Genomic DNA, 17,965 nt, shown 5'->3' with positions numbered 1-17,965 from the left:
TTTTGGGTCAGGACCCCAAATTTGAGAAAACACTGGTCTCTCCCGTGACATCTGTATAGTGTAGGGTAAAAGCACACAAAAGACCAGATTTCATGGTGGGAGACCAGATTTCACAATTCGTAACATGTTTTTCATGGCCATGAATTGGTAGGGCCCTACTCATACATTTAGAACCAGCAGCTCTGGGTTTATTCCCTGTAGAAGATTCGAGCTGGGATATTGTTACACACTTCTTCTTATAGAAGCAGTAGGATAGGGAAAGCAGTTATGTGCAGCAGTTTGCCAACCCCTTCCCACACACCCCAGCTGCTAGTCTACCCAGCTGCCTAAGGGTGACCAAGTGTTCGGTTTTTGACCGGAACACCTGGTTGAAAAGGGATCCCGGTGGCTCCGGTCAGTACTGCTGACCAGACCGTTGACTGTCCAGCTGACATCACTGCGCAGAGCGGCTGGCAGTCTCCCTGCTCTCCTCCACACCACACTGCTCCCAGGAAGCAGCCAGCATGTTCCCCATCAGGCTCCTACATGTAGGGGCACCCAGGGGGCTCTGCATGCTTCTCCCACCCCAAGAGCTGCCCCTGCAGCTCTCATTGGCCAGGAACCGCAGCCAATGGGAGTCGCAGGGGTGGTGCCTGCAGATCGGGCAGCACGCAGAACTGCCTGCCCGTGCCACCACGTAGGAGCCAGAGGGAGGACATGCCGCTGCTTCTGGATGCCGCTTGAGGTAAGCATCTCTCAGAGCCTGCACCCCTGACCCACTCCTGGGCCCCAACCCCCTACCCCAGCCCCAGCCCTGATCCCTCTCCCACCCTCCAAAACCCTTGATCCAAGCCCAGAGCCCCCTCCTGCACCCCAAACCCCTCATCCCCAGCCCCACCCCAGAGCCCGCACCCCCAGCCAGAGCCTCACCCCTCACACACCCCAATCCCTACTCCAGCCTGGAGCCCTCTCTTGCACCTAGAATCCCTCACTTATGGCCTCATCCCAGAACCTTCATCACCAGCCCAGAGCCCAAGCCTCCTCCCACTCCCAAACTCCCTGCCTCAGCTCAGAGCCCCCTCCCATACTCTGAACCCCTCTCAGCTCCACTCTTCAGCCCAGAGCCTCGTCCTGCACGCCAAACTCCTCATCCCCAGCCCCACCCCAGAGCCCAGACCTCCAGCCGGAGCCCTCACACCCCCCACACCCAAACCCCCTGCTCCAGCCCAGTGAAAATGAGCAAGTGAGTGAAGGTGTGGAGGGTGAGTGGCAGAAGGAGGGGGGAGTGGAGTGAGCAGGGGTGGTGCTTCAGAGAAGGCACAGATCATGGGTGGGGACTTGGAGGAGGGATGTGGCAAGGGTGTTTGGTTTTGTGCGAGTAGTAAGTTGGCAAACCTCACCTGCCTTCGAGCAAGAACTGGAGGCAGGAGCTGTGGGTAACAGTGACAGGGTTGCGGGGACCCCATCTAGTGTAGGGCAAGTGCGCCCTATGTCCTTTAGTGTGTACATGCAGGGTATACATCACCTGCATCTTTGTCTCTGTAACCAGAGTCAGTATTAGTCCTGCTCAGTGGGGCAGTATAGCCCAGTGGCCAGAGTCAATAGATCCTCCCTCTTGGTATGGTAATAAGGCCTAGCAGCCAGTATCAGTGGATTTGCCCCAGTTTGCTGGGGCGCAAGGCCTGGGGACCAAAGTCACTGTTTCCACCCTGTTAGCATGGCAGGGTTGCACACGCTCCAAAGTCAATACATTCACCCCTCTTGGCAGGGCAGTAGGACTGAAGTCAATTAGAACCATCCCAGTTCGCAGGGCAGTAAGAGCTAGTGATAAAAGTCCATGGATTCATCCCTATCCTCAGGGTAATAAGGCCTAATGACCACAGTCGGTGGCTTCACTCCTGTTTGCAGGGCCATAAGACCTAATGGTGACAGTCAATGGATTCACCCCTGTCTGCAGGGCCATAAGGCCTAGTGGCCAGGTGGCCTCAGTCAGGGTAGAGAGGCCAGGACCCTCCCTCTCCACCGGACCCAAGGCCCTGGCAAGAGCATGTGCCACGGTGTCAGCAGTGGCGTCTGACCAAAACATGCTGATTCAATACTCCAATTCACCAACTGGGTCACTATTTTTTCCCCTGGGCTGCTTCCTACCATGTTTCTCACCACTGCAGTCTGGGCATCTCGGCTATCTCTGGCTTCCCCAGGCTGCACTGTCCCCGACAACTCTGGACTCTGTGGGGCCTCTGTGGCTAGCCTGGCATTTGCCTGGGTTGTGGTGGCTCTGGCTCCCACAACTTCTGGCTTTGGCTGATGCTTGGCTGTAGCCTGCAGCGTGCATCGTTCCTCTCCAGCAGTCAACCCCAGCTGAGCTGAGCTGCTTCCTTTTATACTGGTGAAGTTGGAGCTTGCCCAGTAGAGTTGAGGGGACGTGGCTTCCTTAGCCCACAATGTAGGGTTAACTCCACCCAGTCCAGTCACCCCATCATAGTAACGCATATACTTCCAAATTAAAGCGTTAGTGTTTAAAGAGAAACACAACGCTGTGTCTTTTACCGTCAGGATCCTATCTGTAGTTTAGAATTTTACATTGAGGATGTAATCACAGTTTAATTGAATTACTTAGAGTGTATAATTTGTCACATCTAGGAAAAATTTTAATTGCTTAATAAATTGCTTTGGTGTCGTATTTAAATCTCATTTTCAGTAATAAATTTCTTATAAATGATTGCATTGCTTAATGTTAAAATATAAGTACTTAAACCAAGTAATTTTTAAGTACTTAATTACTTAATGTGAACTAGAAATAAGATTTTCATCCAAACACCAACTGAATGAGATTAGAGCCTGACACTGCAGTCCTTGCACAGTCAGAATTTCCACTGCAGACAATGAGACGGACCCTGGAAGTCAATAGCAGTATTTAATGTGCAAGGATAATGTACTGTCTAATCCAGAAGGTTCACTGTCTCATACAGTTACTTACCTATTTATGTGCCCTCCCTAAATTATATTTTAGATCAGATCTTCTTCCATTTGAAGTCAATGGCAAAACCCCAGTTTTCTTCGTTAGGAATACTAGTGAACTCCCAGTGGTATAATACTTGTTAAACAAACTAGGGGCATGTCTTCACTTACAGGCTAAAGCGGCACTGCTGCGATCAATACATTGATTTTACGGGTCTGGTGAAGATGCGATAAGTCAATGGGAGAGCACTCTCCTGTCTACTTCAGTACTCCACCTCCCCAAGAGATGGACGCTATGTCCACGACAGAGCATCTCCCGTCAACATAGTACGGTGTAGACACTGCTGTTAGTCAATCTAAGGTACGTCGACATAAGTTACATATCTTACTTAATTTAATTAGTGTAACTTAGATTGATGTACCTTGTTAGTGCAGATCAGGCCTAGGCAAAAATCATTCTGTATGTATCATCACTCAGATTAATGGGTTTATATCAGGGATGCATTTGGCCCATAGTGAATTTCTAAGTGGTTGGGGAAAATAGACTCCAGACATGGGTTATTCCTTTCTCATAGATTCATATTCATAATCAGTTTTTTATTTAGGGCCAGAAAAAGACCATTAGGTCATCCAGTCTTGACTACTTATACAACACAGACCATATAATTGCATTCAGTTACCCCTGATTTCGGCCCAATAGCTTGTATTTGAATTTGTTGAAGGAGAAATAAGTGGATGCAGACACAAATCTGTAGGCTTGATTTTCATATCATTAACACCAACGTAATTACTGAAATTAATGGAGTTGCAACCCAGTATAAGAGAGAAGAGAGTCAGGACTACTCTTCCCAAAACTGATTGGTTCTATATTTTTACTGTTTATATGCCCAATATCTACTTAATGTTAATTTGTTACATTTCTCTTCACAGAAACTGTGCAAATTAAATGTACAGTGAAACCTGTCTTAAGCGACCACCAAAGAGAAGAAATTGATTGCCTAATGGAGATGATCTTTAGCGAAAAGTCAAACAAATTAGTACTGGGATCCTGGGGGATACTTAAATGGTCACATAGGAAAGGAGGGGTTGCTTATTAGAGAGAGAATCTTTAGCTCAGGTTTCACTGAATGTTCACTTTATGCAGTAAAATTTCTTCTAACTTTGCTAATTGTCTAACTAAATACTTTAGATTTCAGGACATCGATCAACTATTGTTCAACCAATACAAAACAGTAAAACATATCAGTTTGATACAAACAGTAGAAAGTAGGAGCCTCGTTCAGGCTACATAAATGTAAACAACTGATCAGATCCTTTAGTTCAGTGGTTTTCCAGCTATGATCCATGGGTCTAGATCTGTCAATATTCAAGAGGAAATGTTGTCTGCATGAAGAGCTGCTGTTGTGCAGGCCAGGGTTTCTTTAAGCTTTCCTGTGATATTTCTGACTATTTGAATTCCTGTATGGCTGCTTCATATCCTATCACTCTCTGAGTGCTCCTTTCACATACATAGATAATACTATCCATGGAGAGAAAGTAAACATGCTGACAGGACCAAGCTTCAGAGAGACCTGGTGGCCTGAGAGCAGCAGGGGCTGCAGGCAATAATGGGGAGATTCAGTACTAATAAACTTCTGGCTAGGTATTTGTGTGAACCCCCATAACATCTGAATATCTAAGCATATAAAGCCCTATACCCTGGGGAGGGGGGAATAAAATGCACAGACACAACAATGGAGGTGTACTGGCAGGCGCAAAGGCAGCTAGGCCAGTTGTGTCGGCTGGCCTGGGTCGATGGCAAGAGGTGTGACTAGTTGCCAAGTCAGGAATGGGTACCAAGATCAAGCCAGCCCAGCGTCAAAAGCAGGAGTTCGGTCTAGTTACCAAGCTGAGTCAGGAGATGGATACTAAGGTCAAGCCAGGCTGGAATTGAAGGCTGGAGTCGGGACTAGCTATCAAGCTGAGTCAGGAGATGGGTACGAAGTTCAAATTGGGCTGCGGTCGAAGGCAGGAGTCAGGAGCAATATGGGGCAAAAAATGAGCTCTCTACCAGTAGCAAGTCAGAGTCTGTATTGTTGATCAAACAGCTCCCCTGGGCAATTTCCTGGTTTAAATAGCTGGTGTGGACCAATCAGGCAGCCTCTTCAGGCGGTACATCCTGCCGTGCCTGACCTTCCAGTAATTGTTGGGTGGTGCTGCACCTGGCTCCCCAGTAGTAACATGGAGATGTTGGTTGCCCAGGACCCTGAAACTCCATTACACCACAGCCCTCCTCATGTGTACTCCCTTCTGGGCTGGAGCCAGGCCCAGCTTGTTAGGCTGTTCCCTGGGGAGCTTTTTTACTAGGTTAGGGGCATGGATGTGGGCAGCGGGTTCCCGGGAATATTCCTCAATGCCATAATCCCTCCCGCTATATGGGGTAGTAGTCAGCCTTGCTGCAGTTTGGAATCAAGAATAACATGCACTATCCTCATGTCCCTGATTTTGACTGGTGATGGCGGCTGGTTAGGGAATGGACTCTTCGTATGAGGCTTCAAAAGAGAGAACGTGAAACTTTGGATGTATTTTGAGGAACTGGGGGACTTGCTGTTTGCTGATTTACTGACAGAACCAGAAACAGTCAAGGAACTGGTGATCCAACTTGCAAGAAGGTCTGTTCCTATTAAATGTTTCGTGGTGAGCCAGGCCATTTGGCCTACTGAGAAAACCTGGGCAGTCCCAGTGTTGCTGGTCTGTATACTGCCTTTTGTGTTCTCCATGTGGCCCCTGTCTCCTCCTGGATATGGTGTATCCATTGGACCTAGCTGATTGCTGCTTGATTTGGTGAATTAAAAACGTATAAACTTGAACTTAGGTTGAGCAGGAAATAGGAGACAGACTTGTTGAAAGTCTCTCTTTAAGGATAAAAGGGGTAAAAACAAGAGTGATGTTATGGTAGGAGTCTACTATAGACCACCTAACCTGGAAGAAAAAGTGGATGATGCTTTATTAAACAAATGGAATTTCCTGGACACTTCAATTTAAACACACTGGATTAGAGAAAATGATAAAACAAATTTAGTAACTACAAAGAGAGATTTTAAGTGAATACAAGTAATAAGGCATAAAAGTCAGAAATGGTTACACAAAAAATAAAGTGAAAATGCAGCTGGTGCCTAACTTAACAAACTATGTTCAATTCAAAACAAAGTTTTTCTCATCACCTGCTCTCAGCAGTCTTACTGAGCAAGCTTCTTAGGTCAGGACCCCTTTTCCAGTTCAGTGGCTGCTTCCTTTGTCCCTTCTGGTGCAGTGAATTGATGGACAGAGACAGAAAGAGCAGTAGTGCCTTGGGGTGTTTGTCCCCACTTTTTATGGTGTCATTCTCCCCCTTGGAAAACATTTTCAGTTGAGATTCAGGAGACAGAGAGTCTATAGGAAATGGTTTTCCCTGCTGCTTTTCCTCACCTGTTGGAACTTGTTTTGATTCCCTTCCTGCCTGATGACTCTGTTTATTGCATAAATACAAATTAAGCAGAGCACACATTCCTTTCTTTGAGACACACCTGTTTGCCAACCTCATTTTGGAACATGTGCTAAGATCATCCTACAGTGGAATCTTATAACTTCACATACTGTGTTGCCACCTGTATTTTATCAGGACAATATGGATGAGCAAATTATGGGTTTTCAAATGATATCTCACAAAGCATACTTTGTACAAAGATTATTACAATAGTGTGTAGGGCGTGGAACATGGATACATTCTGGCAAACATAAGAACATATAAGAATATAAGAGTGGCCATACTGGGTCAGACCAAAGATCCATCTAGCTCAGTATTCTGTCTTCCAACAGTGGCCAATATCAGGCGCCCCAGAGGGAATGAACGGAACAGGTAATCACCAAGCGATCCATCCCCTGTTGCCCATTCCCAGCTTCTGGCAAAATACCTCCATCATATGGTACGTCAACACACTCCTGACTGCGGTGTTTCCCAGTTGGAGTAAACAGACACGCTAGTTCTGCTTGAGCTAGTGTGCTAAAAATAGTAGGGTAGATGGGGAAGCACAGGCAGCAGCTCAGGCTAGCCAATCAAGTACATACCCAGGATTCCAGCAACCCCTGGCCACACTGCTATTTTTAGCAGGCTAGATCAAGCAGAGCTAGAGTGTGTCTGTCTACTCAAGCTGGATAGCACACTCCCAGCTGCAGTGTAGACCTACCCACAGAGAGGCTGTAAGGATAAGATTTATGAGGTGATCAGATAGTGTGGATATAGGGGCTATATTATCTAGGCGAATATTCCAAGGCAGGATGTCCTGGTATGAGGGTTCCGTGGATCATACATACATACATCAGAGCTGCCTTGAGGTTCAAGAAAGATACTGCAAGGATCTAACCCCCTTGCCTCTTCCAAAACATTTGGGCCAGAAGAGCAGGTTTTCTCCATCTTTCATATCCACAGGGGATGATTCATGCCACTGTTTATGGAAGACATAATGGATATTGCTGCAGTTAACTATGGTTTCAGTTTTGCTTTTTCTATATATAAATCAATAGGAGAGGAAGGATAATCCAGTGGTGAGGGCACTGGCCTGGGATTTGAGAGACTGAGAGTCGTTTTTCTACTCTGACACAAGTTTCCTGGGTGACCTTCGGAAAGTCACTTAATCTCTATGTACCTCAGTTTCCCATCTGTAAAATGGGGATACTAGCATTTAGCAACCTCACAGGATTGTCTGAGGATAAATATATTAAAGATGGTGAGGTGCTCAGATATTACAGTAATGAGGGCCATATAAATACTTTAGAGAGAGAGAGAGTAAATCTTTGATTCACTCACCAATTTTAAGTGCTGTACAGCTACAATGGCCAAGGCAACTATAGAAGAATATAACTCACATAGCCAGGTTTCATCTAATACTCTCTAAAATAGATGTTCCATTTTTTTTGGTAAAATGTTACTAATTGCTCATTGGTAACAAAATTATATGCAATCAGGTACCTGCCATTTTAGTAAAATAAATAGTTTCAACCTAAATTTATCTCTTCTTAAAATAAGTAATTAAGTCTCTAACCAGTTTTTCTTTCTCAGTGTTGTTTTTTCTTCTTAAAATAAGCAGGATTATTAGTAAGCTTAGTAATTAGTAAATCATGGTGATGCCACAGTGATTGGCAGCTGTCTGTCTCTCTCAGCTTTTTAAATAACACCTATCATATTGAAATTCAGATTGATCATTTGGTTAACATGCAGCTCTGCTGGATAATTTAGCTTGCTATGTAGTCAGAATATATGTACCTTGAAGACTTCTGTTGATGTAGGCAAAACAATACCTTGAGGTTTTCAAATGACTGTGCCATCAGATTCAAAATATAAATGAGAGTCCAAAATCATACTAAAGAGCCTTGTTGCTGTTTTATTCTCCTGTTAACTGTAATTCATTGCTTGTGTCTCTGCATAAAAGACCTTGAATGTGAACCTTGAAAGATAGTTTTGCTCAGCAAGTTTTCCATTTTCTCTGAATCTGAAGAATTACATTTAATTAACGTTTAGTTTGCCTTGATGTGATTCTTTTGCACTACTGTACTTGCATTGTGGTGGGACTTTCAGTAGTGACCAGTATGACCTTACATGGTGTAAACAAGGCCTTTGAAGAAGAAAAGCAATGTTTTCATGCTATTTCATTGCCAGATGCAATGTCTTTCATCTCTTTCTATCAAAGTGCCTTTTCAAAAGGAACCACAGTGGTGTTTCGTAATTAACGTTATGCCTTGACCTGCATCTCATTTTTGAATATTTAACTTAGCTGTGTGTCAGATATAAGTAAACAACAGTGCCCTAAATCAGAGGCAGCATAAAAGTTTTTCACAAAGAATGGATGATAAAAATGCTTGATTACAGGGTGCCACTTAAATCAGCATATAAATAACAGTTTTAAAATGTCTTAAAGAAAGAGAAAAATAAATAAATAAATAAATAACATATTTTGTTGTACTAGTAACAATTATTTTCATTAATGTGACATGTTTCTTCTTAGCCTCTCAAAATGCCTCTCAAGCACTGGTTGATTAATCCTTAAAAAACTGTCAGTAATGCTACCACATATATTGTCATACCCATAGTATAGATGGTTAAATGGAGCTATTGAGAGGTTAAAACACCATAATCAATGGCAAGGCATCTAAAGAGCATCCTTGATTTTCAGAAGTATTCAGTATCCGGAGTACGTACTCTTGCACCTATGCTTTCCACTGGAACCAATGAAAGCAGGTCTTGGCTCAATGCCTCTCAAAATCAGGGCAATGATCTAGGTGCCTGATTAGAGAGTTGAGTGTATCAGGAAGCTTTGTCTCCTGGTCCACCTATCACAGCAAACTCCATCAGTATGAAAAAAAACACACCTATTTGCTTATACTGCTTATATTACATCTGAGTTAAAGTTATTCGGGGTTAAGGACATTAATGTTAGCAATGGGCTTGAATCTGGATCCAAACATCTGCAATGTCCCAAGGTGTTTGGATTTGGGGTCCAGATTCAAGGCCTGGGGCCACTTCTAATTCATATATTTGCACTGTGCTTAAGGCTGTGTGTTCTCTTTCCGGGTTTACATTACATGCCCATCACAGTGGTATCTGAGCACTTCACTGTTAAGGATGTAATTTATCTTATTAATAAGTCTACCTTTTAAGCAGTGCTACTACACACTATCATGTTGGTGGCCCTGTGTTATTTATTTGGGCTGGCATGCTCTACAATTATCCCCTGTGACGATTGTGTGAGGACTCGAAGGCAAAGCCATTTTTGATCTTTATGACCACATTTTCACATTGTGACGCCAGCAGCACTTTTCTGTGACTTGGAAAGTCTCCTCCTGTGACATCCTATCCCTCCAGTGCAGACATAGGAATACTCCCCTCTGTGTCCTAAAGGTTAATGTTTCCATGCTGTGTGTTTGAGAAAGCTCTTAGTATGCCCCTGTTAGTCATGTTATAGCAGAAAATAATAGCAGACAAGGTCAACAATGTGATATTTTTTTACTTTACCATTAAATAATGTATAATGCCGAAGATTTCAGGCCCTAAAAACTCTTGAAGAATCTTTGGATCTTGAAAGAAGATATATTTTGGTAAGTCATCCAATCTTCCCTTTAGTTTTTTTTCTATTTCATTGTTTTTCAGGCCTGGGGTGCCACAGAAAGGGGATATTGATATAATACTGCATTCTGCTGGGGGTTTGGATTTGGGATTTAACTTACAGCCACACAATGTTGGCCAGTAACCCTTAGAGCATTGATGTCATCTAACCATAAATCCTTTTGGAAAGAGAAAAATAGCTCAATTTACCACAGGAAACAGGATGAAGGTTAACATCACACAATGTTTGTTTTAGCATAGCACCTGGTGAACTAGGCATATTCTTCCTTCCAATGGGGATTACCAGCACTGGGCATGTGAAAGCTGTTTAAATGGCGCATTGTTGACTTGAGAAGGGGAAACTAGTACCGCCACAGCCTCTCTTCCAAAACTTTTAAGGGTAGCTCATTGCTAGGCTAGACGGCCTATTAAACTGACTATACAGGAGTTGGAGCTCAAGTACTGCAATTAAGAGAGTTCCTTAGAATTACCCAATATAGAAGGAAAATAGACGTACAATTTAAAGCTAACTTCATGTCAAACATTTATAGTGGTGATATCTTTTAACCCTTGATGGTCATTCAGGCTCACGTGTTTGCTATTCAAATCTAAAAGACTTTCTTCAGTATCATGTTGCTCCTGCATCAACAGCTTCTTTACGAGACTAATGCAAAGAACAATTAGCTCTTTTAAACTTTGTCCTCCAAGATATCTGATTACGGCTCATCCCTTATCATACAGTATGGCCTCCAGACATAGCTTCTACCCGCAAGAACAGCTGTTTTCATATTTTTTACAAAATCTACATACTGTCTTGTTCATTTCAAGGGTAAGCCCTATCTTTAAATGAATACTCTTCAGGTACCATCCCCCAGTCTGCAATTCAGTTATTACATTTCAGCACATCTGCAGTTTCACCAGAACATGGGGGGACCAGACCTTCCACTGGTGTAAGTCGGAATAACTCCATAGATTTGTTGATTTATGCAGCTGACGATTTATGCATACCAGGACATGGTTTTCTTCATAAACTCCAGTGCTAAATTGTTGTATTCTGTTGCTACATTCTGTTAAACATTTGTTGTGTTCCACTCCAGAAATATCTGCATTTTAGCAGTCATTGAAGTGATTCCTGCATCTAAAGTTTAAGGAGTGCTTTAAGATAAGGCAGGCTGTATGTGTGTCAGTTATTGTTATACTTCCCTGTTTCCAATAGCTGTTTCAGCTCTGCTGTTTCCGAAAAGACATACAACCTTGTCAGATCTCATTAACGAAGTAGCATTGGACCTGGTTAGTGCTTGGAAAGGAGACTTGAAAGAAAAGCCTGGGTAGAGCAATAATTGGTGCTGGTGACAGAGTAGGTGCCACGCTGTGACCAGAGACAGCAATGCCAAACAGTGTGAGGTTAGGAGGCACTGTAAAGTCACTAGTGCTATTGTCCATGGTTGGACTTGTAATCCCCTACTCAATGTGTTCTACATGGGCTCAGTCCTGCACAATGCTGAGCATATCCAGGAGTTTCTCAGCACCTTGCAGGAACCAACTGGGAAATTACATTATCTCAATAAAAACAGATCCAAAAAATTGCAGGAGAAACTTTCAGTCCTGTATTAGAACATGGTGGTGTTGTGCTGTCTCCTTCAATCCCAAAGACGAACACCTGTCAGCAGTGGATGAAGCCCATTTATTTGACACATGTGCAATTAGAAAGTTCTGGGCATGACACAAAAATATTAAAATGATAAATCTGATGCACTGAAAGACCACAAATGGACACGTCACCAACAACCTCACACCTCCACAAATCAGACTCCTACCAGAACTTACCAGAATTACAGGGAAGAACAGATCTTCTGTGTGACATCAATACCCAATGACATGTTCATTCCCTCAAACAGAACTCAGGCTCTCCTCTGTTCCAAGAGAAAGCTTACTTCTTGCAGAATGTTCTGAAGGTGAACAAATTGGGTCTCTGGTTGACCAGGCAGGGTGGAAAGTGCAAAAGGCTGTATGTGTTCAATTTTCATCTTTGAAGTAATTGCGTGGACCCATTGAAGTCATCCACATTAATCTAGGAATGGAATCAGATCCATCATTTGTAAAATTGTGGAGCTCTTTGGATTCAAGGTCTTTCTTGTTAATGACCAAGGGTCTGATCACTTCTCCTACATCTACACAAAGTGAGTCCACTGCTTATATGGCTGTGACAATTATCCACCTCCCTCATTGCCCCACACCTCCCAAACTGTTCTGTATGGAGCTCCAGACTTCATGTCGGGGAGAGGAAGAACATCACCCAGAGAATGGCTGGGGTAAGGCAGTGGGGATGTGCATTGTTCCCCACCAAGCCCAGGGTGAATCCTCCCATAAGTTAGTACAGCACTGAATTAGTACTAACTTCTGAATGGAAACCTGGCTTCACTGGAGCTGAACTGACAGTTGGCTGGGAAGAGCCACAGAAGTAGAGAAGCAGCCTTGGGGCTTTGTGTCCTTGGCAGAACCCAATTATCTGCACAGGTCTCATAAATGACCAGTGAGTCAATGGTAGAACTAGGATTAGAGTCCAGGAACTTGTGACTAGTAGCTATATGCTCAGACTACTAGACCACACTGCCTCCATCACACTGAGAATGGCTATTGTGTCATTTTCATTCACTTTTAACTTTATTTGTGGACAAAATTTCTTCAGCTATTTCAAAAACACTCCTCCTGGAGAGCTAAATTCATGGCGAAGATATAGTCTAAGGAGAACTAACTAATATTATAATTATCCAAGCACTAGAAAGCATTATATTTGTTTTCTTTAAGAATATACCCTTTTTGTCCAGGCAGACTATCTGAAATGATTCAGTGCCATATAAAAATTCACCTCTGGTCTGAGACTAAACACTTCCTATAAAAGAATACTGTGAGTTTGAATCTAGACTAACTTCATCTCCTCCCATGTAAGAATTTAGGGGAAACAAAGTGAAACTTCACTGTTTTCCTCCCCTATCCCCCTCCTCTGAGTTGTACTATGGAGAGTCACAATCTAGACTTCTGTTCACATAATAAGGTCTTTGACATATAGTTGAGTAGTTCTGATTCCATCCAGCAGAGGGCAGTGGTGGATATACATCCCAGTTAGCTTTCAGACTGCATTTAAAGGATGCAATGGAGTGGTTAGGTTTCCTGTAGCAACCCAGTTGCACTCCTCCACTGCACAAAACCTTTGTCCTCCCATAATTAATTATGAATAAGAAAAGTAGATATGTTCCTTTGTTGTTTTTAATGAATTAATCCTTCATGAAAATCTTTTCCATGACATAATAACAAAAGGACATTTGTTCACTATCCTCATTACTGCACATTCTGAGGTGCATAAACAGCCTCTTATGGGAGGCTCTTTGTCTCTTTTGTCCAGGAATGTATTTTATTGCAAAGATGACACAGGAGTAGTAATAAATTCAATTGCTGTACAGGAAGATAAGAAAGTCTAGATCATTATAACAAAAACTATAAAGGAAGGAGTCCAGTTCTTTAATGGTAATTCTTACTCTAAAATCAAAGTAACAGTCCTATTAAATACCTTTTTCTACAGATTTAGAAATAAGCATTACCCGACTTAATCTACTCATTTGAAACATGGCTTAGATAAATCTATTTCACTAAATGAAGAAAGTCAGTCTCTGTTTGATTGCTCAGGTGTTGGAAAGGAATCCATTATGTCACAAGTCTGAGTTACTTAAGACGGTGCTCATATGATTAATGTGCACCACATAAAATGTATATTTAATAGGGTTGTACAGAACAGCCCAAATATAGCTCGAAATATTCAGCATTTCACTAAGCCTGGGTTGAGCTGAATCTCTCTGAATTTGAATCTGAATTTACATTTGTCATGAGCTTTTTAATTGTTTCTGTGAACTGAGCTGATGGGCAGTGCTTAGTGAGCAATTTGTCTGCATCAGCAAGAAAGACTCAGTCACGTGACATTTTCTTTCCTTTTGTGAGATTTCTCGTGACTTTTTTTAATCAGTATTTTATTGATATTTTTAACCCAATTCTTTATTGAAACTTGCATTTATGGAAAACCTGGTTTTCAGTACGAGAATGTAGTCTTTAGTAAACTCAAAATGTGGATATGCATTTTGTAAAAAATATTCCAAAAATCATGCAAAATTGAAAATGGTTACATCTCAAATCATGTGACATGTTTCAATCACCTCATCACTGCCCTTCGAGATGATTGTCAAGCCATCCTTGACTGACATGGCTCGTGAGTACCAATCTCAAAGCAGACAGTTAAATAGCAGAGAACAAACCCCAAACAGGTTGTGAGTTTTATACCTAGATTTCACCAACCAAGCATCAAGTGCAAACTCCTCCACTGCTATAACATAGAGTCACAGACAGTCCCCTTGGGAACTCCCATCTATCTTGCCACTCAGGCAGGCTTGCCTTTGAGGTAGATGGTCCCTTCCACCAAAAATCACAAAAATATTCAGGTTATTCCCAGTCCCAAAGGACCAGTCATTTACCCCAGGTCAGTTGCAACTCAGATCTCAAACCAAAGACAACATTTGTAACCAATCTTTTATAATAAAATAACTAAAAATTTATTTACGAAGGAAAAGAAATGAGCATTATTTACATAGTTAAAACAGGTAAACATACACAAATGAGTTACAGTCTTAGGTTTCAAAAGATAACAGATGCTGCTGTAATATGGAAGATCTGTATGACCTTTAGAGCTAAACAACTGGGGATCCCTTGCTTGTGCTTAGAAGTCTTTGCCCCTCACAGGTCAAGCAGAATAAAGATAATTTAATCTTGGTAGGGATTTTTATTCTCTTTTCCTAGAGTTCAAGCTGATGGGACGAGTACTTATGCACATCTCCTCTCTTTGGGTGTGGGGGGAGCAATCAACAAAAGTCTTTTGTCCACTGACGTTCATCTGATGCCTATGAGCCTTTTTTTGCTTGGCAGGAGGTGACACCTCTTGTGGTAAGCTAGTATTTCACACTTGTTGATACTTCTCTCCTGATTATTGGGTTTATAAGTTCAGAGCAAACACTTCCATATTCACGGAGCTAAACTTTTAAATATTACCTTATAATACAGAATACAGATATTGTAAGTACGATTAATGCATGCAGAAAGTTACAAATGTCTCATAGAGTCAAAATAATAAACACATTTTTATAACTCTAATACCTATTTTAACAATATTAACTCATAGGTGAGCTAGACTGGGTTCCAGCTATGCATTTTTCAGTGTTCGGTAAGGCTAAGGGGGAGCAGCATGAGCTGGCACCTGGTCTTCCAGCATCACAATGATCAGGTAGGCATGTGGCATGTAGGTTGAGATAAGTTTCTGGCACCTTGTACCAGAACTAAAAGGAAGCAGAAGATGTACTCAGTTAAAACATATGGCAAGCTCCTCGAATTGCAAGAAATAAGGCATTGCTCATACCACAAAGAACTATGCAAAGTTTTATTGACACTCTATGGAAAACCTGCAAACCTGTCAAAGGATGTGTAGTCTTCACCTCTGGGGTCTAGGGGTGGGACTTTGCCACTTATTTGATTAACAAGTACTGTAAATAATTACACAATAGACTTTACTGATCCAGAGCATTTTGCAGTTATGACCACATTTCTCCTTACTTATTCAGAATGCCCCAGTCCATGCTGATATTTATATTTAGGTTGAAGGGATATGTTTATTGCTGCTTTTAAATGCTCTTAATTATTGATCATTTCAAAGTACTTAATTGTACGGCAACCGGCAAGTCTTCTGTGAAGATGGTATATGTATAATCGGAGTTTGTCTACTGAAAATACCATGAAAATCTTGTTAAACTGCTCTTAAAGGCAAATATTAAAAAAGAAAATAGCTGGACTCCAACAATACAAAAGACTTGATGTACAGTATAGTAACCAGGCAAAAAAAAAAAAAAAAAGACGGCTAAATCCCTATATAAGTTCTGCTTCCCATAATGCCTAGGTGTTGCTATAGGATTTATATTACAGTAGCACGTAGGTATCCCACCCAAGATGGGGGCATCATTGTAGTAGGTGATGAGTATATACATATTGAGAGACAGCTCCTTCCTGAAGAATTTACAGTCTAAATAAAAGAGACAGACCACAGGAACAGGGGGGTAGGGAGCTGAGGCACAAAGAAACTAATGATTTATCCAAGACTATATAGAGTCAGCGACTGACCCAGCTCTTCTAAGTCCCAGTCTTAACCACAAGACTATCCTTCCATTCCACTGTAATGTACAAAAGATACCTGTTTGTAAAGAGCAGTACTTCGTCTAGTTCCCCAAAAGTATTTCGGCTCCTAACGTTCACTGAATTCAGTAGATGTTAGAAGCTGAAATACCATTGTGGATCTAGGCCATGGAGACTAGCCACTAACATCGCACGTACTTCCATTGACTTTCCTCTACTAAATACATTGACATCGACAGCTATGTTGCCTTTTAGACAGTTTTGTACTACATCTGCATTGATTAAACTAATCTGGAGTGAATGAATGTAAAGTACTATGAATCGTTCATTCAACGATAGATCCACATGTCAAGATTCAATCTGGAAAAATGACATTTGAGGCAGAGGTTGAACACCCTCAGAGTATAATTTCACTGATCCTCATTCTCCAAGCTGGAGTCTTATGGCTACTTTGAATTGTTAGATATGCAGGTCTTTTGAAACACCCTGGCCACTTCTGGTAGGAGGAACATACTATCTACCAATATCTTCAATTTAGCCACAGACTGGGTGACAGTTACCACTTTATAACCAAGTACTGCAGGTGTTATAGCTTACAGCTTATAAATTTATCTGTCAACTTCTGTTGCAGGTCGGGCAGACTTGTTTCTGCTGCTGAGGCTAATACACTGGACATGACTGTAGTTTTTGATGGCGTTTTGGGACTTTGTGCCATTTTCATTTTCAAACAGCTGTTATTTATCCTTCATGTTCAGTTAGCATGATAGATATAGTTTCCCAATGTGCTGTATCACTATTATTATATTTCTCAAGCAAATTTTTTTTAAATACTCATTCCTCTGAGCTTGTGTTCTCTTTCCATCAGCCAGCTCATCAGAGATCAATTGCTTTGGTATTTGTAGACCAGTTGATATTGACTGCATCCTCATCAGCAATACTGTTTTTGACTATTTTTTCTTCCCATGTATGATCTAAGGTGCCTCATCTGGTCTTGATAGCAAGTCCATATCTCAGTTCCATATAATAGGGCAGAAAGCTCGACTACGTGGCCTTTGTGCAAATACAAATGCCATTTTTCTTTCACACATTACTGCAAACATCAGCCAAACCTTCACAAAAGGTGGTTTGGGGCTTTTTTTATATGTGACTTTTACATCTCTATAAGAGCCTTATTAATTAGGACACTTCCAAGGTAGGTAAGTTATATCGCTCTCTTTAGCATTGTACCATTGACCCCAATGTTTGGTTCAATATACTGTTTATTTGGCATGATTGGTGAGTAATATTGGTCTTTGCAATGCCAATTGAGAAGCCAGAGTTCACATAGGCAGCTGCATAATGGGAAGTAATTATCTACAGGTCTTGCTCTGAGTGGGCTACAAGTGCACAATGTGTACTTTTCTAACAAGGGCCTTTGACACCTTTGTTGATGCATGCAAATAGGATAAATTAACAAATTAGTCTGAGCAACATCTATTTTTTATTTCCAAGGGTAGCTCACAAGTTGCTTCATGTAACCTTGTAGCAAAGAAAAAGTGATGATATCCCCTGCATGTGCAATGTCATTCTAACTGCACAGATGCATCCTGTCATGCCTCCACAGAGTCATCAAAAATATTGTCCATCTTACTCGGGTATCCACATTTTGCCAGCAGTCTCCAAATACTGTGGTGTTTTCATTCTCCT

The sequence above is a fragment of the Gopherus evgoodei genome, chromosome 1 (genome assembly GCF_007399415.2).
Source record: "Gopherus evgoodei ecotype Sinaloan lineage chromosome 1, rGopEvg1_v1.p, whole genome shotgun sequence".
Taxonomy (NCBI): Eukaryota; Metazoa; Chordata; order Testudines; family Testudinidae; genus Gopherus; species Gopherus evgoodei.
This window is presented reverse-complemented; position numbering follows the sequence as displayed.